The sequence below is a fragment of the Nyctereutes procyonoides genome, unplaced genomic scaffold (genome assembly GCF_905146905.1).
Source record: "Nyctereutes procyonoides isolate TBG_1078 unplaced genomic scaffold, NYPRO_anot_genome, whole genome shotgun sequence".
NCBI classification, from domain to species: Eukaryota; Metazoa; Chordata; class Mammalia; order Carnivora; family Canidae; genus Nyctereutes; species Nyctereutes procyonoides.
In genome coordinates, this window is record NW_026575024.1 from 31,691,308 (window position 1) to 31,712,221 (window position 20,914).

Sequence of the window (20,914 nt, forward strand, 5' to 3'; positions counted from 1 at the left end):
AGTCGTGGTTTTAGAAGCTAACCTCTGGGGGATCCCTGGGTGGCTCAGCGGTTTAGCGCCCGCCTTTGGCCCAGGGCTTGATCCTGGAGTCCCTGGATGGAGAGTCCTGGGATCGAGTCCCACATCGGTCTCCTTGCATGGAGCCTACTTCTCCCTCTGCCTGTGTCTCTGCCTCTCTCTCTCTCTCTCTCTCTCTCTCTCTCTCTCTGTCTCTTGTGAATAAATAAATAAAATCTTAAAAAAAAAAAAGCTATTCTCTGTGATCTGTTTATTTGCTGCAAATAAAGAGTTTTTTTTCTTTGTGCGAAAACTCACTTGGTATAGTTTCTGCAACTCACCAAGGAGCTAATTGACATTGGCTTGGTTACAGTAATGATATTGATGAAAAAGCTCTAGATTTAGGGGCCAAACCTAGACTTGAATCCTACCCCTCACCATTTTAAGTATAAACCATTGAGTATAAATGACCATTTTTTATAACTGGGGACATCGTCAATATGATTTTGACTAAAGTAACTTTTCATCCATAGATAAGTCATTTGTGGGCTTCATTGTGGGCCATTAACCAGGCCCTTATAGATGTTAGCTCAAATTTTCATATTTAGAGTAGTATGATACCAATTGTAAATGACCGATACAGTGGTAAAACTGATTATCATGTAACAGTTTCTACAGACAAATTGTCACATATAAAGTAAACATAATTACAACTCTGGAAGGTATCTCTCTTATGAACTCTAGGAATCAAGACACTGTAAAACTAAGGAGCGCAATTTATATAAGAAAATGCTGTACTGAGCCATTTTGTTTTTAGCCTCTTCTGCTTATCATTTTTTGTCTCTCCAGATGCCTCTCAGTCTGGTACATTCTGCATTAAAATGGATTCCCCGAGGGAATTCCCTTTACTGCTCAAATTGTTCAACAGTTGACTGGCTATCATTTTATCATTTTAGTAAAAATATTGATGACTGTCTGCAGAATGAGCTGTTGATTCTTGGGCATATCCTTAGTCTTGAACAAAAGGACTCTAACAGCACTACTACCACACAGCAGCCTCAAAATCCCAGCTGCTCACTCCAGGCTGGCAGCTCGCCAATGAGCTCGGATTGAAGTCAGGAAGGCAGAGGTTCTTGGCAATAGTGGTGCATTTATTAGGTGAATGATTTAGATGGGGGAGATTAGAAGCAATGATTCTTCTCTTTGCTCTACTCCTGACTTGCTGGTTTACATCACACCATTGTTATTTTTCCTATAAAACGAAAATGAGAGAACTAATGCTTGCTTTTATCTATTATATCTTACTTTGCCTTCCTATAATCAGGCTCTCAAGGGCAAGGATTATGTTTTATTGATCTTCACATCCCAGCACAGTGTTTGGCACAGAGCAGATATAAATATGCTAACAGAAATCACTGGAAATTTCAGGAGAAAGTATTAAGTAAGTTAGTCATTTCTAGATGTCAACATTAAATATTAAGCAATGTTGTGAATACCAATTGGAGAAGCTGCTATGGGTTCCATGGTATGGCCTCCCTTGCGCTTATCTCACTTTGTCTTACAGGAATACTGCTCTGATTGTCAACACTGACATTGTGTTAGATGACATTCTGACAAAGAACATATGGTTCACACGGTGTGGTTGTTGTTTTAAATTTAATTTTGAAAAAATAAATAAATAAATAAATTTAATTTTGAATGCACACCCTAACCCAACACAGACCCCACCACTCCCTGTTACTCATCCATTGCCCTAATCATACATTTCACATGTCCTATCCTGCAGATAGGCCTCTGAGTTTGGATTCGAAGGCAACAGAACAAACTGATTATCCTAGTCCAGCTAGGCTAAAAAGAACCTTGTCTTCTTTTCTTTTCTTTTTTTTTCTTTCTTTCTTTTTTGGTTTTGTTTTGTTTTTAGATTTTATTTATTTATTCATGAGAGACATAGAGAGAGAGGCGGGCAGAGGCATAGGCAGAGGGAGAAGCAGGCTCCATGCAGGGAGCCCAATGTGGGACTCGATCAAGGGACTCCAGGATCATGTGCTGAGCCGAAGGTAGACACTTAACCACTGAGCCACTCAGGCATCCCCCTTGTCTTCTTTTCATGAAAATAAGTGTATGCTATAGCTATGTTCCTTATTGCATATTCCTCCTAAAAAATTAATTGTAATTCCCAACCCAAGGGGCATGGAGAGAGGGTGAAAATCATCCAAACCACTTGGTATTCAGCCACCTTACCATGCAATAAATTAATACTATACATAAAAAGCTAAACCATCAAAAATTAAAATAATCAAAATATTTTCCTAAAGGGAAGGAGGAAAACACCAAGTACCTATGAAAGTGATGGCAGTTAGAATTTGGGGCTTTTTTTTTTTCCCAAATATAACTAACTACTAGGCTGGGATTTTAAAAATCTGAAAAAGTAGCCGTCCATTACTTAATACAGACATCATATCTATGATTCATGGTTAGAAAACTAAATTCTAGTATATATAGTCAGCCAAAGTCCATCAGAAATGAGAATTGTCTCCCATATGATTTTATTGCCCAGCTAACATCAGAAATGAGAACTGATAAATTCAACTATTTGGTTTAGAGATGTTTATTTTACTGAGTCTAGGGAGACAAATTCCAAATAGGGAGTTTATTACAGAAAAGCTCTGTAGGAAAATGGCCTCAGAGCCTGAGAAAACTTATCATTAAAATCAGTGGTTATTTCCCTAGGTATCAGATCACAGTCCAGAGAAGCCACTGCCAACTCATCAATTCATGATTCAAATCATAGAATTATGGCCAAAGTAGGCACCCACTGTGTAAGGCAAACAGCCCAAAGTTGTTTTGTAGATAAAAACTCATCTGGGAAATTTTAAGAAATTCAGAGACTTAAGAATCCTGTAATGATCAAAAACCTCTTTTTATCCTCAAAATAGTACTGATGTCACTGTGTGCCAAACTCAGCCAAACCAAGATTCCCTCTAGGCTACCTATTCACCTCTATTTAAATATTGGCATATGTTGTCTGTGTTCTATAGGCCAAGTTTGTGAAATAATTTTTATTATTATGAGTCTATGGTTTTAGAAGTCTTTCCCCTTGCTTAATTCAAGTAATTCTCCAGTTATATGACCTAAATGCAAGATGATGATGATGATGATGATGGTAAGGAGGAGGAGGAAGGAAAAAAGGGGAAAGAGGAAAAGGAGAGGAAGAAGAATTCTTAGAAGAAAATGACTAAGAAGAAGAGAGTAGGTAAGAGATTTACTCTCCATAACCTGCTTCTCTGAATTAGATTTCACCACTTTACCCAATTTATCCCTCCTCTTTTTAGTATCCCAATGGCTCTCTAGCATTAGATAATTATTCTTTAGCTAGCTCCTACCTACCTCAAGCTTTATTTCTGACCCAAGCCACCTCTTTTCCTTCCCAGTCATTTTAAAGGATTCAGGGCCTCGTCAATCTCTTTGGCATTCAAGGTGTGGTTCTTGAACCTGCAGCACTGACATTCCCTGAGCGCTTGTTAAGAAATGCTGAATCTCAGGCCTTACCATAGACCTGCTGATTCAAAACCTGCATTTTAACAGGAACTCTGGGGATTCATATGAACACAAAGTTTGAAAAGATCTCTTAGAAGACCCTTCTTCACTGGCCACCCACCAACCCACCCACTTGAACCAATGTAAAATTAGCTCCAGGGAGCAATCAAGTGATCTGCAACTCATCCTGGAAGCATTTTCTTATAAACACCCTCCTTTCTTCTTAGTTATTCCTTTGTGAGTGTGACAAAAATTGATGTGGATAAATTTGCATAAGCAAATGTCCCTCACATCTGGATTGAACTTTATGGAAGGTTTGGTTTCTGGTTTTCAATTTCCTCTGCCCTTCCCCATAAGACTGTAAACTCCTTGTAGTCAGGAACCTTATCTTATTTCTATTTTGAAGTTTCAGTGCCTAAAATAATGCCTATGGATGGCCTTGATGAATTCTTTTGCCTGAGGAAATAAAGGATTGACTTTTAAAACCCACCTTATCTTGTAATTAGACTCAGCCACTTAAAGGATCATCTAATCTTTAGTAGAGTTTAAAAGGATTTTAGAATCACAAATCTTGAATATCACTGGACTATTTAAATTGCCACAGGGTTGAGCACTAAACTATTCTCCATCCTGTTTCCAGTACAAGAGATGCCTCGAGCCAAAATGAAGGGATCTACCACCTTACTATGCCACCCTATTGCCACCACAGGCTTACACTGTGTGCAGTGCTTTGGTCTTTGAAGTTTGAAGGCAAGCAGTCTCTTCCTCCTGGATCCCAGGATAGGGTGGTCCAGAGACCTTTCCTAGCAACCCTTGGAGCAATCAGTTACATCCTGTCTCTAGTTCTCTGGCCTTCAACCACCTCAGTTTCCTAGAATCCTCCTTTTTTTTTTAAGATTTTATTTATTTATTTATTTATTTATTTATTTATTTATTTATTCATGCGAGACACACAGAGAGCAGCAGAGACATAGGCAGAGGGAGAAGCAGGCTCTATGTGGGAGCCCAATGTGGGACTCAATCCCAGGACCCTTGGATTATGCCGGAGCTGAAGGCAGACACTTAACCACTGAGCCACCCAGGTGCCCCTTCAAGAATCCTTTTTTAGAAGGAAATCGTAGAAACTTAATCTGCTTCTGTGTTAAGGGTTTGTAGCACCCATTATTGGAAGGAAGGGGGGAAATGGGTGCTCTGGCACATTAGTTTTTATTGAATTAATTGATAACACTTTTTTTTTAGAATGTTTGGATCACAACTATGAAAAACTTCAGTGTGCATAGCTTTCAACCTAAAAAGTGTAGTTCTAGGTGTATATTTACAGAAATACTAATATAGATACATAAAGATATACCAAGAACATTCATGTAGCATAGTTGAAATGGTCTAAAATACTCCCCCACAAAACAAAAAACAAAAAAAACCAGAAACAAAAAACAAAAGCAAAAATAAAGCAATGTAAATACCCCTCAATGGGAAGTGTGGCAATGGATACATAGTAATTCTCATTTATTTATACATGAAATACACAGTCACTGAATGAATGTGATAACTCCTTATGTACCCACTTGGAAAGATTTTCAGTCTATTTTTAAGTTAAAAAAAAGCAAGTGGTAGAGTGTATGATATGATCCCATTTTTTAAAAAGTGTATATTGATATATGTGTATATTTATAACAATAGATATTGCTATATCTTTTTTTGGTGAAAAAAAAGTGCTTTTATTATAGCACAAGGACTGGGCCTATGGGCAGAAAGAGCTGCACTTTTGCTGTGTGAAGCTGGTGATTATATACCTAGTGCTCAAGGAGATGGGGATGTACAGGGAGCTATAATACTTTTTAAAGGGCTGAAGAAATGCACAAAAAGGTAGTGGGGCTATGTGATATTGTTGCTTTTTTGCATTTTTTTCAGTTTTTCAAATATTCGATGTGAATGTGTTAATTTTTTATTGTGCCTGAGAACAAAAGGAAAGATTTCTCATATACAAGCACTCTAAACTACAATAAACTACAAGCCCATCTTTTTTTTTCTTTTAAGATTTTATTTATTTATTTGAGAGAGAGAGAGTAAGCACATGAGCAGCTGGCGGGGAGGGGGGAGGGATAGGGGAGTAGAGGGAGAAGGAGAGAGAATTCCAAGCAAACTCCACACTGAGCATGGAGCCCAATGCAGGACTCGATCTCAAGACTCTTGAGATCATGACCTGAGCGGAAATCAAGAGTTGGATGTTTAACCGACTGAGCCACCCAGGTGCCCTACAATTCTAAATACTGAATTATGGTAACAAAGGAAACAAAAATAAAACAAGAAAATGTAAAATTTGGGAAACAAAAGTATCACTTCTTGTTTCTACCGAAAATCCTCATTCAAATAAGGTGGAGAAATGCCATCTACCAAAAATAGCATATGCTTGGCATGCAAACCACAGCTCCTCCTCCTCTGTTCATGGTAAGTATGATGCACACAGAACCCTGCTGTACTCCTCAGAGGAGAGGGCCTGCTGTCCTTTGCAGTATAGCGTACAGTGTAGGGAACGCTTACCAATCACTGGGCTTTGGAAGAAACACATCATCTTTCCCTAACTATGAATTTGTCTGACTCTGTTCTCTCCCCATCTCTCTTGCAACATTCAAGGGGGTATAGTTTACAGCCACCATGTGTGCCCCTGGGGTCCTGACCCTGGGCCTTGGCTGCATCCCCTTTCTTAGGATTCCCACTCCAGAGAGATAGCACACTCAAGTGACAATGACATTATTATTCCTGCCCTAATTTATTTTAAAAAGTAATTTGCATACATCGGTATGCAACCTAAGCTCCCATCCCATCATGATCCAAACAGAATTGCACTCAACAATTGCTCAAGTGCTTCATCACTGAAAAAGCATTTCCTATACTCAGCCTGCCCTTCCTAAGTCAAATTAAGCCAGAACCAGAATTCTGCACCAACACTGTTAGCGGTTAGTATTTTAAATTTTCTTCTTTTTTGCCAATTGGTACTTTTGAAAGATCCACAATGAATATTTATTGCATATGAAACAGGGAAGAACTGCAGACCAGGCAATGTGCTAAGAATTTTACATGCATTATTTTATCAAGTCCTCCCAACCATCTTTGAGATCCTCTTATGAACCCACTTTGCAGCAAAGGAAACAAAGGCCGTTGAGTTGAAATAACTTGCTGAGTTCAGCTCCACTACCTGGCCTTATACAAACCCCTTATTCTTTAAGGCTCTCAATTTTATGGACCTCATCAAGTGTAAAGATTAAAACAAAATGTCAGTTGTGAAGATGTTCTTATGTGAAACACCTGGTATAAATTTTTTTTTATTTATTTATGATAATCACACAGAGAGAGACAGAGAGAGAGGCAGAGACACAGGCAGAGGGAGAAGCAGGCTCCATGCACCGGGAGCCCGACATGGGATTCGATCCCGGGTCTCCAGGATCGCGCCCTGGGCCAAAGGCAGGCGCTAAACCGCTGCGCCACCCAGGGATCCCGAAACACCTGGTATAAAGAAAACAACTTTTTTTTAAGTTCTCTACAGATGTCAAGCATAACTATTAAAATAATAATAATATAAAATAAATAATAAAATAATGTAAATAAATAAATAAATAAATAAATAAACTCCTAGGTATTAGTGGGCTAGCTCGTGAGTGGGTTGTGCACACCTCTTCCCAACTTCAAGTTCATTGTCTTTAGGTTGGTGACTTGATATAAGCCATGGTGGGAGTCAGAAACCAGCAAGCACTGCAAATCAGAGCCTTTCCCACTGGAGAGCTGGTTGTTGGATATTTACCAGCACACCACACTCCTAGATTGAAAGATAATGGATTTACTGGTTTGGCTCAAATTCCGGTTTTATTTATTTTTTTATTTGGAGGGAATGATTCATGACTTGGCTCTGCGTGTCATGAGGTCTATTTTCCCAGTGTAATGTGAAGGAATCTCAAGAATGGGAAAAAAGCCCCAGAAAAAGATTTTTCCTATTTCAGCTATTTCAATCTGATTAGAGAAACAATACACCGCATACAATATCTTTGGGTGTTGATGTGGACTTTTTTTGTTTTCCTTTTTGAATCTCTATCCTGCTTGTTGCTGCCATAAAGGGCCCAGATTAATATATTTTATGAATAGCCCATTTTGTTTGGCATCCTTGTGCCTTGGAATAAATGGCAAGTTCATTAATCAGACCATGTTTCTTCTCTCATGGAACCATATCTTGCAAGAATGCCTGGCATGGAGAAATTAAGATATTTTATCAAAATAAGACAGTATTTGTCAATACTATTTTAGTGATTGACATCCAACCCTGGAAAGCTTTCCTTTCTTCCATGATAAAATATTGAGAGCTTCTCATTATGGCTGCAGAAATGGGAGGTTCATTGTCCCCCTCCTGAAAGCCAAGTTGCAAGCCAATAAAGATTCAAGGTAAGAGTCCTGCTTCCCTGTCTGTGTCTTCAAATCACTGGCTTTTCTGCAGTAGGTCCTAAACTGCCAGCTTCCCTCTATTAGACGTAACTCATAGATCCTCAGGCTGGGAAGCAAACAAAGCTGGACCAGGGTTAGACACCCCAGCAGCTTCTCTCAGCAACTTTAGCTGGGATATTGTAATTCTTTCCTTGGACTCCTGTAACAAAGCACTACAAAGTCAGAAATTTATTCTGTTACAGTTCTAAAAGCTGTAGAAGAGCAAAATCAAGGTGCCAGCAGAATCATACTGTCTCTGAAGACACTGGGAGAATCTGTCCCAAGTTTTTCTCTTCGCTTCTGGTGTTGCCGGCAATCCTCAACATTCCTTGACTTGTAGATGGATCACTCCAGTCTCTGCTCTACCTCACATAGCATTCTCCCTCTGGGTGTGTCTGTTTCGGTGTTCCTTTTTCTCTTTTTTCTGAGGACTCCGGTCATATTGGATTCATGCCAACTTCATGACCTCATTCTAACTTGATTATATCTGCAAAGACCCTTATTTCCAAGTAAGGTCACATTCACGGATATGGGAGTTGGACTTGAACTATCTTCTTTGGGACACAGTTCATCCCATAACAGCCACTGAGAAGGAAGTCCTTTGGGGAGTGCTATATATTTAGGCCAGGAGGTTGTAAATAATCAGGGCAAGTCTAGGATGAGTCAACAGGGGAAGGCAGTAGGAAGAGGAAGAAACAAGCAGAAGAGATGTACAGAGGGAAGCAGAAAGAACAGTCTCTGAAAGATAGACAGTGTGATCTCCATTGCATCCCTGCCATGAAAACATTCATTTTCTTCTTTATTTTTGCTTACCTCAGAGACTGCCTCTTTGTATACTATGAAACATTAGAACTCTGCCCAGAAGAGTGATTTCCCCAAAGTCAACGAGGATGAGTAATGATTCCTTAGAGATATGTTCACAAGCCAGAAGAGAAATGAGAAATACAATGAAATGTCATAAATTCTCCATGAAGCCAAATTTATCACATAAAAGATACCCCATAATAAATACTATTTTTTCTACTTTTTAACGATTAAAATAACCATGAAACTTGAAATGACAGTAGTCTGTTTTGTTTTATTTTTTTTTTTTTCTGTCTTATACCAATGGTAGATTGTAACTACCATTTAGTACTGTGGAAACTAAGGCATAGCGAGATCAAGTTCACAAGACTAGTAAACGGCACTTTTAAAACATTTTTATATATATTTTATATGTTTTTATATATATTTTGTATGTCTTATCTGTTCTATTTGGCAATGTTAAAAGTTGGCAATCCTATGTCTAGATCCAGACTTTTTAAAAAATCGAGTTTGTTGGATTAAAATTTCTAAAAGTCTGCTAGCTACTGACCTGTGCCGAAACCCACAAATTTCACATGCATGACACTTAGGAGCCCCTCTGAGTAAGAGATTCAATTCCTTTCTTTAATGAATTCCACATCTGTTTCTTTTCCCCCAAATGTCTCCTCAGAAATAAATTCTCACCAGGCTGAGAGTTCCATCAGGCCTCCCTTGCAGCAACTACAGGGCTCACAGCAATTCTTCATTGCTTGGAAACTGCAGTCTATAAGGGTAGATACTTGGCAGCAGCTTTATGCTAAAAGGCTCAAACTCCCTCAATGTAGCTAATGGGTCTAGAAATGAGCAGCAGTATCAGCTTGGAAAAATCAGATTTTTCTCTCCTGTCGTTTTAGTTTGCATTTCTCCAAAAGGAAACTCTAATATCTAAGACTAAGATATGTATGCAAGTAATTTATTTGCATGGTGACCTCAGAAAGTATTAGTAAGGAGTGAGGAAGGAGACAAGGAACAGAAAAGAGCCAATAAAGAATGTGTTGAATCCATGGTATGATGGTAAATGTTTAATAACTGGCTCTCCAGGAAAAAAAAAAATCTAATTTGCAGCATTTGCCAATTTCCATGGAATCAATATTCCCACCATGGCCATTTTTCAACTACTAACATATATCACTGAATGCTGAACTGGGATGAAATGCACAATTGCACACCATTATACAGCCTTTCCACCATACAAATACAACAAGTATAAGTAGCCTCAAGAGCAATTAAGAAGTTAGTTTGAATAGTATTACTTTAAAAAAATTTTTTTTAAATTATTTTTAAGATTTTATTTATTCACTTGAGAGAGAGACAGAGAACACAAATGAGGGGAGGGGTAGAGGGAGAGGGAAAAGCAGACTCCTTGCTGAGCCAGGAGCCAAGGCAGGGCTCCATCCCAGGACCCTGAGATCATGACCTGAACCAAAGGCTTAACCAACTGAGGTACCCAGGAGTCCCTTACCTTTGTGTCTAATATAATTTATTTTATTTTTATTTTTTTAAAGATTTTATTTATTTACTCATGAGAGAGGCAGAGACAGAGGCAGAGAGAGAAGCAGGCTCCATGCAGGGAGCCCGATGTGGGATTCAATCCTGGTACTGTGGATCACAACCTGAGCCAAAGGCAGATGCTCAACTGCTGAGCTACCCAGGCGTCCCAATATAATTTATTTTAATAATGACTCTGGCCTAGCACAATTTCTGAAAATTTAACAATTGGCTCTTGTGAGCCAGTACATGACTCCAACATGTTACATAAGGAGTGACCACTGTGTGCAGCTGGGGCTCAATCCTCCTGAGATGCCCAAGAGGCCATGTAGAACCCCACACTGTCCTGCTAAGGTGTGAGGAGGCTGAGGCATGTACCCACCAAGTTCATCTCTTATTTTACAAGGACTACTTCTGGGGGCATGAACTTTGTATACCTGCTGGCTTACCTTGCTTGAGACAGTGGTCAGAGAACAACTCTGGACAAAGAGAAGGTATGGAAGGGTGTAATTATATAGGGGAAGGGTGCACAGGTGATCACTGGGGCAGGCAGAGAGCCATGGTTGGGCACCAACAGAAACTACTTCACTGGGAACTGGGAATTTTGAACTCAGAGACCAGAGTGGGGGAGCACTTGTGCTGCATCTTTTTTTTTTTTTTTTTGAATTAAAAAAAAATTATTATTGAAGTATAGTTGACATACAGCATTATATTAGTTACAGGTGTACAACATATTTATCTGACAGTTCTATAAATTACTGCTCACCATAATAAGTGTAGTCACCGTCTGTCACTGTACAACATTATTACAGTATTATTGACTATGCTGTACTTTTCATCTCTGTGACTTTGTGCTATGTCTTCTTAACTCTGACAGGAAGAGTCATGTGCTCCTACAGCTCCAGAGTTGCCCTGGTTCTTGCATCTTGAAGCTTTGTTTGCAGCTATTGCCAGCTCCTTGAGTCTCTAGCCCTACCCCATGTAGCCTCTCACTTCAACACGCAGGTAAATCACCTGGATATCTTGTTAAATTGCAGACTACCGTTTTATGGTCCCAAGGTAGGGCTTGAGAATCTGTAGTTCTTTCTTTCTTTATTTTTATTTTTTTTTAAGATTTTATTTATTTATTCATGAGAGACAGAGAGAGAGAGGCAGAGACACAGGCAGAGGGGGAAGAAGCAGGCTCCATGCAGGAAGCCCAACGTGGGACTCGATCCCTGAACTCCATGATCACGCCCTGAGCCAAAGGCAGACGCTCAACCACTGAGCCACCCAGGCGTCCCTGTAGTTCTTTTTTTAAAAATGTTTTTAAAAGTAGGCTCCACACTCAATGTGGGGCTTGAGCTCACAACACTGAGATTAAGAGTTGCATGCTTCACTGATTGAGCCAGCCAGGTGCCCCGAGATTCCACAGTTCTGACAAGCTGCCAGGTGATGCTCATGTGATTGGTCAAGGGATCACACTTCTGAAAAGAGAGGCTCTAGTATATTCCAATTAGTATATTTCTATATATTCCCTTTCTTACAAGGTAAGGAGAATCCGTTTTCTGTGATTAGCAGCCCAAAGAATATTAACTAATACCTACTGTTTCTGATCAATCTTCACATTCCCTTCCCCAAGACACCTCCTAAGAGGCCAGTGCTGGGCCATGGCCCTGCTGAATCATGTCTGTTGAGAGTTTGGTCCCATGCATTTTTTGCATTTCCCAAGTCCATGATGATACCTAACAGGCAGACTATTTCCACTACTGCATAGAACATTTTAGCTTTTCCACCCAAGGTATGGAAAATATTTTAGCCTACAGGGGAAGGAGTATTTGGATGGAGAATCTTAAATTTTTATACCAAGTCCTTGGTCTCCATCCTGTTAAAACATTTCTTGTATGAGCTTGCTAAAATTCACCAATTGTAGTTTAGAAAAAAAAAAAAAAACACAGACAGAAAAGCATAATAACCTGTGGAGTATTCAAGCCTAAAATGTATAATCTGAATCTTATGATGAAAAAGTCATTATTGGTTTATACTGTTCCAGAATGTCATTTCATCTTTCTTTGTCTTTGGCAGACCAAGAAAAGCTGAGGAAATGTTCCAAACTAAAGGAAATTGCAGAGATACAACTATCAAATGTAACATGTGCTCCTGGGCTGGATCCTGCTCCAGAAAAAAATTCCTATACAGGACATTTGGGGTTGGGGACAATTAATAAAACTGGAATATGGACTGTAGATTAGTAATAGTATTCTACCAATGTTAAATTTCTGTGATTTCATAAGATAATATTCTTGTTTTTAGGAAATGTATGCTAAAGTATTAGGAGTAGAGAAACAGAATAGAATGGTGGTTACCTAGGGGCTAGGGGATATGGGAAATGGGGAGGTATTAGTCAAAGGGAATAAACTTCCAGTTATAAGATCGAATGTACATGGGGACCTAATGTGCAGCAGGGTGAATCAAACTAACAGTACTGTATTGTGTATTTGAAAGTGGCTAAGAGAGTAGATCCTATCATAGAAATGACAATTATGTTAGGACACCTGGGTGACTCAGTAATTGAGCATCTGCCTTCAGCTCAGGTCTTGATCCTGGGGTCCTGGGATCAAGTACTGAATCAGGCTCCCCACAGGCAGCCTGCTTCTCCTTCTGCCTATGTCTCTGCTTCTGTATCTCTCATGAATAAATAAATAAATCTTAAAAAAAAAGAAATGGTAATTATGTGATGGGATGGAGGTGTTATAGCTAATGCCATGGTGACAATCATTTTGCAATATAGATGTGTATCAAATCAACAATTTGTACACCTTACAAATACACAAGGTTATATGTCAGTTATCTCAGTACAGCTGGAAGAAAAACCCCACACGTACTTAAACCCAAAAGGTGGTTGCCTATGTCAGTTCTCCCCACAGACATATAAAACAAAATTACATATAAAAAATGATTGGAAAGATAGCTTACATGTGGCTATATGTTCTCAAGGATGATGGAGTATTTAAGCAGGGATAGAAGAAAAACCCTAATGAACTCTTAAGAGTGGAATTCATGAATAAGGCAAGCTTTTTAATATCACAAACTTTGAATTTCTTTTATCTAGTTAGGCAATCAATATAAATAATCTCCAAAAAATTATAAAACTCAAATCACAAGTTTGAGAAAATATGATATGATCCTCACCAACCCAACAGTAAAAAGAAGGGGAGGGGGGGAGGGGGCGTAAGGGATAATAGATACAGCCTACTGAGGTAATAATTCATGTGTGTTGTGTGTGCACGTACAAAGAGAAAGAGAGAAAGCATAGCAAATGTTGTAAAATGGTAAAAAGGGTGAATCTGGGGGCACCTGGCTGGCTCAGTTGGTAGAGTATATGACTCTTAATCTTGGGATTGTAAATTCAAGCCCCATGTTCAGGAGGGGGTGTAGAGCTTACTTTTAAAAAAAGGGAATCTGGATAAAGGATATATAGAAGTTAATTGCATTATCTTTGCAATTTTCTTTAAGTTTGAAATTATTTCAAAATAAAATAGTAACGAAAGAAAGTAAGGGGCAGAGTCCTGATGCTTTGCCTCCTGTTCAGTAAATGTAGCAAGTTATGAGAACTCAGTGACTGACCTCAGGCTAGCAGAGGAGGGAGGCCATCCACACCTTCCCACATCCACCTGTATCTCCCCTCCTGGCTCTGCTCCAACTCAGCAGAGAAAAGGATCACCACCAACTTTCTGTGCCCCACTTTCAGCTACTTTACAGATTTATGCTCTGTGTGGGCGGAGTCATTTGGCTTTGCAAATATACATAAAAATGTATGAGTTGGAAGTCTCTGTTTTCCTTGCATATGTTCTATAGATGAGAGAGAGGAGAAAAAGGAGAGGAAAACTGGGAGGAAAAGAGAGAGAGAGAGAGAGACAGAGACAGAGACAGAGAGACAGAGAGACTAAGAACCAGAAGGAAGAGAAAGAGAACAGAAGAGAAATGGGTAGAAGGAAGAGGGAGAGAGGTGTCCTGGGTCTTTTGGATAATTCGTGGAAATCAAATACAATAATGGGGTGCCCTAGAATCTAGAACCTAGATCAGGGACTCTCAAACGCGAATTGAATCGCCAAGGATCTTGATAAAGTGCAGATTCTGATACAGTAGCTCTGGGGCCTGAAATTCTGAATTTCGAACAAACTAAGGGGGAAGGTGGATGCTGATGCTACCAATCTTTTTGAGTAAGCAAGTGCTCTTTGAGTTGTAAGGCTTTGAATAGCAAGGCTCACCGCAGTCTAGCCAGGGTGGACTAAAACCCAAGGAATATGTCATTTTGTAGGCCTTCAGTGTCTGTGATTCATCTCTTGTTCTTGGATTAGATCATGTATTTTCAGGAGCTCTAGATGGTGAAACACCAACTAGATTTTGAGGTGGTGCCAATAGGAGTCATCAAAAAATGACATGGACACCTAAAATCACAGGGTTGTCTCTTAAATAAATTGCTTCCCCTATAGAGGGGCAATTTAAGGCAACAAGCCTGAGCAACGGAGACCTAGGTGAGATAGAAGGGCCCACAGTGACCTTCGGTCGGAATGTAACAGGCCCATAAGGCCACCCACCTCAAAACATCCTCACCACTGCCTCCTAGCAGATCTCTCCTTTGCTGTCCAGACCCACCCCCCCACTCCCCCATGCCCTCCCCCCCCCCCCCCCCCCCAGCCTCTTGCAGTGTATTCAATAAACCTCTATCTTATCTCCTTTGCTCTGCTTTGGGTGAATTCTTTCATTGCCGCACCGCCGGCCTCCACCCGCCCCCCACCGGCAGAGGCCAGCTGATAATCCACCCCCTACCCGTGTGTGGTTGCTTTTCATAATGACTCAGGAAAGCAAACCAAAAGCGGGAAACTATTTGCATAGAAGGTAAATAACAAACAGCAACAGTATATTCAACATCTTTGGTTCCAATTTCATTTACTTTTTCTCGCACCACATTTGCAAAGAACTCTGATAAATCCCTGAGAACTTCTTACACAATTTCCACAAAGCAAGCAGTGACAGTAATATTTACAACCCACCAGCGATGTTGTGAAAATGTGGGTTTGGTGATCTCTCTAAAAAACTGGTAAAAGCTGAATGCAGGGGAGCCTAGGAAGCTCAGTTGGTTAAGTGTCTGCCTTCCGCTCTGGTAAGGTCTCAGGGTCCTGGGATGAAACGCTGCATTGGGCTCCCTACTCCTCAGGGTCTGCTTCTTCCTTCTGCCCCTCCTCCCTGCTTGTGCTCTCTCTTACTGTCTCTCAAATAAAATCTTAAAAAAAAAAAATTAGAAATAGGGACGCCTGGGTGGCTCAGCGGTTGGGCGTCTGCCTTCCGCCCAGGGCGTGATCCTGGAGTCCCGGGATGAGTCCCGCATCAGGCTCCTGCGTGGAGCTTCTCTGTCTCTGTGTCTCTCATGAATAAATAAATAAAATCTTAAAAATAAAAAAGAAAATAACTGGGTGCAGAAATCACAAATACAGAGATAAATTCCACAAATTTCACAAGTCAAGGAGAAGTTAGGTTAAACTAAATTTCATCATGTCATTTTCACCTACACAAATCTTTCTCTTTTTTTATTTTTTTAAATAAATTAATTTTTTATTGGTGCCCCCTCAGTGCCCGTCACCCATTCACCCCCACCCCCCGCCCTCCTCCCCTTCTACCACCCCTAGTTCGTTTCCCCCAGTTAGGAGTCTTTTTCTTCTCCCTTCCCTTATATTCCCTTTCACTGTTATTTATATTCCCCAAATGAATGAAAACATACACTGTCCTTCTCCGATTGACTTACTTCACTCAGCATAATACCCTCCAGTTCCATCCACGTTGAAGCAAATGGTGGGTATTCGTCGTTTCTAATGGCTGAGTAATATTCCATTGTATACATAAACCACATCTTCTTTATCCATTCATCTTTCGATGGACACCGAGGGCTCCTTCCACAGTTTGGCTACTGTAGACATTGCTGCTAGAAACATCGGGGTGCAGGTGTCCCGGCCTTTCATTGCATCTGAATCTTTGGAGTAAATCCCTAACAGTGCAATTGCTGGGTCGTAGCGCAGGTCTATTTTTAACACTTTGAGGAACCTCCACACAGTTTTCCATAGTGGCTGCACCGTTCACATTCCCACCAACAGTGTAAGAGGGTTTCCCTTTCTCCACATCCTCTCCAACATTTGTTGTTTCCTGCCTTGTTAATTTTCCCCATTCTCACTGTACACAAATCTGTCTTTTGGACTTACAGATTCTATACGACTTGATTATCTGGGAATAATGTCCTCCCATTACCAGGCTCAGTTGCTCAAAGAATAGCTATTTGTATTAAATATTAATCACAGCTTAGAATTTAAACAATTGCAACATGATGTATTAAAAATGCTATTGATCAAATAAATGGAAAGGTAATTAGGTAAGAGTTTATTTGAATACTTGGTCCATAACTTTTTTTTTAAGTTGTCCCCAGGCCCAGCATGGGGGTGAGTGGCGCTTGATCCCAGGACCCTGAGATCAAGACCTAAGCTGAAATCAAGAGTCCAATGCTTAACCGGCTGAGCTACTCAGGAATCCCTACACTTAGTTCAAAACTTTTATTTATTTTTATTTTTTTAAAGATTTTATTTATTTATTCATGAGAGACACACACAGAGAGAAGCAGAGACATAGGCAGAGACAGAAGCAGGCTCCAAGCAGGGAGCCCAATGTGGGACTGGATCCTGGATCCCGGGATCATGCCCTGAGCCAAAGGCAGGCACTCGATCGCTGAGCCACCTAGGCGTCCTAGTTCATAACTTTTAAAATTTATTTAACTTAATAAAGATTTTTACCTTCCAAAGATAGTTATCTATATTATGTTTATTAGTATAAAAATCTACCCATTTTAACTTCACAATGCCACTTTCTTCAATAACAAAAGGATTAAAGCTATTCAGGAAATACATGTGGAAGATATATGGTCCCTCTTTAAGGTGTTATTTTTTTTATTTTTATTTTTTTAATTTGCTCCATGCCCAACACGAGGCTTAAACTCACAACCTTGTGACCAAGGATTACATATTCTACCCACTGAGCCAACCAACTACCCCTGAAGTGTTCTTAAAAAAAAAATGTCTTCAGGCCGCCTGAGTGGCTCAGCGGGGATACTCAGTTGAGTATCTGCCTCTGGCTCTGGGGAGATCCTGGGATCCATCATGCTCTTTGTGGAGAGCTTGCTTCTCCCTCTGCCTATGTCTCTGCCTCTCTCTGTGTCTCTCATGAATTAATAAACAAAATCTTAAAAAAAAAGTCTTTTAAGTTTAATGATAAATTCATACAATATCCTACATATTTATTTTATATGACATTATAGGATTATAGCTGCTTCAGTTTTCAAGATACTAAGTCATCTAAACATTTTTTCAGGTATGTAGTAAATAACCTTTTCTTTTACCTTTTTAGGGAAATGAAAGCCAGTTTTCCTATCCCTAAATTCTTGGGCTTTGGTAGACATAGTAGGGTATTCACACTTGATTGTCTCTGCTCAAAATCTTTTGAGAGTTTCTAGATATTGAGGTTAAAAAACAACTTTGTAGACATCGGTGTTTCCTATTCTATGGCCAGTCGATATAGTCATGGGTTGAAATCTTGGGTTCTATCTGCATTTGCTTTTCTCACTTTTGTTTTGTGAAATATCAGCTACTTACCAGACAGGATGGGTTCAGGCCTGTTTTAATGGTTTGGGAGTGGTTGTAGTAGCATTTATAACTTATCAGCAAACACTGAGACTGCTTCTATGGAAACTCCAGACAATGCGTCTCACATTTTGTCCTCCAAGTAGAATAGCCTCAAAATAGCAGGTGGTATAAGTCAGGAGAATAAACTTTTGTCCTATTAACTCTCTTAATAGCATGTACCTGCTTTCTGAAAATAAATCCTTTCTTGACTGTGTAGCAGAAACCATTCACTTGATAAGCCTAGGGAACACTCAGTTCCTAAGTCCTTTCTCTAATGTCTGAAATATCATTTTGTTGCCAACCACAGGCCCTGCCAAAAGCTTGTATTGGAAAAACAAAACAAAAAACCATCCTGCCTTACCCTACATCCCTGAAGAATAAGCATATTCATTATTAAATGGTCAATACCTAATATCTGAGTCTGAAGTACCTGCTATTGGAAGCCTTACCAAGGTCAAGAGCTACCCCAAGAATGAAGAGATTGACCTGACCAAAAGAAATCATCAAAAAGAACAAAGACAGTGATAGGAAGCATATTTCCAGTGTTTTTCTGTTTGTTCGTTTGTTTGTTTAAGTAGACACCACACCCAAAGTGGGGCTCAAACTCACGACCCTGAGATCAAGAGTCACAGGCTCCACTGACTGAGCCAGCTAGGTGCTCCTCAAGTCGTTTGAAATGCTTCCAGCACTCTACTTCATGATCAAGAAAAATGTTAAGATAAGAGGATTTGATGTTTCTTTTTAAAAACTAAGTTTGGGCAGACCGGGTGGCTCAGCGGTTTAGCGCCGCCTTCAGCCCAGGGTGTGATCCTGGAGACCTGGGATTGAGTCCCATGTCAGGCTCCTGCATAGAGCCTGCTGTGTCTGTGTCTCTGCCTCTCTTTCTGTTTCTCATTAATAAATAAATAAAATCTTAAAAAAATAAAAACTAAATTTACAGCACTACAGATTTTCTGTATTTATTAAGATTCATTTATTTATTTTAAGGAGCGAGCTCAGGGTGTGGTGTGGTGTGGTGAGAGGGGCAGAGAAAGAAAGGCAGAGAAAATCTCAAGCTGACTCCATGCTGAGTGCAGAGGCCAATGTGGGGCTCCATCTCATCACCTCGAGGTCAGACTTGAGCCAAAACCAAGAGTCAGACACTTGACTGACTGTGCCACCCAGGTTCCCCAGAACTACAAACTTTTATTGAAGACCTGTTTGAAGCATATGGCAGGATGTTCAAAAGAGCAAGATGGCCATTGCCCTATTAAACGTCATTGGAATAACTCAGTCCCTAAGTTATTACAGTGGAAGAGAGAAACATATGAATGAAATGAGGTGGCCAAGAGTTCACAGGAGAAAATGCTAGTGGTCAACCATTAGCTTTGGGGTGTTTTTTTAATAACTTAATTCTTTGGGCAACTCTGGCCCTAGACAACAAGACTTTGGGAGCTACATCTCCATGTTCTGGATTCCTTGTCTCCTTTTTAAATCAAATTCTGTTGCATTACATGCCCATTTATCATCCCATGGGTGTTTGCTGTCTCTTCGTGCCCTGTGGCAAAATAATAATCTTTCCCAGCCCTACCATTTATTCCCCTACTCCTGAACCTGAGAAGGTGAGCTAGAGAAAGTCATACCACCAGAAGTGGCTCCATTACAAACTAATGATTACCTGCATTAATATAACCTAGTGTTCCCTGATCAATTCCCTCTTTTTCTTTTTAAGATTTTATTTATTTATTCATGAGAGACACAGAAAGAGAGGCAGAGAAAGACACAGGCAGAGGGAGAAGCAGGCTCCCTGCAGGGAGCCCGATGCCAGACTCCACCCCAGGACCCCAATATCACTCTGAGCCTAAGGCAGATGCTCAACCACTGAGCCACCCAGGTGCCCTCAATTCCCTCTTTAATTGTTCCAATTCTTTTCCTGCAGAACAAACCATTCCACAACTTAGTGACTTAAAGCAGCTGTTTCATTATCTCCCTCAGTTCTGTTGGCTGGCTGAGCTCAGAGGGAAGGATCTTGCTCAGGTTTATTTATTTATTTTTTAAAAGATTTTTTAATTTATTCATGAGAGACACAGAGAAAAGTAGAGACATAGTCAGAGGGAGAAGCAGGTTCCCTGTGGGTAGCCTGATGCAGGTCTCGATCCCAGTACCTCAGGATCATGACCTGAGCCAAAGGCAGATACTCAACCACTGAGCCACCCAGGCACCTCTCAGGTTTCTTATATAGTTGCAATTAAATGGCAGCTGAGGCTGGAGTTGGCTGAAGGATTGACTGGACCGGATGGCTTGCCTACTTGCATGTCCAGCATCTCAGCTGGCTGGAACAGCTAGAGGCTCATCAGGCATCTCTCTCTTTTCCAGTACTTTACCAGATGGCTTGCTTGGGCTTTCTCCCTACCTGGTGGTCTATGGCCTAACTGGCTTTCCCCAGAAGTGGCTATTTTTAATCTAACATGATAGTCTGCTTCAGTGAATATTTTTTTAAATAAGCACTGACAAGATGTACAGACCTATGAGAGGTTTGATCTGAAGGTGGGTTATATAGGACCTACTTAACTGTATATTAGCATTTTATACTCTCTCCTACTTTTCAAAATACACAAATGCACAGAAAAATTATCTCCTTACTCCTGCCTTGAATCTTTCACTGCTTTTTTCCTGTTTTCAGAAATTTATCACTTACAGATTTGAGTTTAAAACAATCTTCTTTAGAATATAGAAACTTGGGGCACTTGGGTGGCTCAGTTGGTTAAACATCTGCCCTCAGCTCAGGTCATGATCCCAGGGTCCTGGGATAGAGCCCCACATCAAACCCTGTGTGGCCAGGAGCCTGCCTCTCCCTCTCCTGCCTACCACTCTGCCTACTTGTGTTCTCTGTCAGT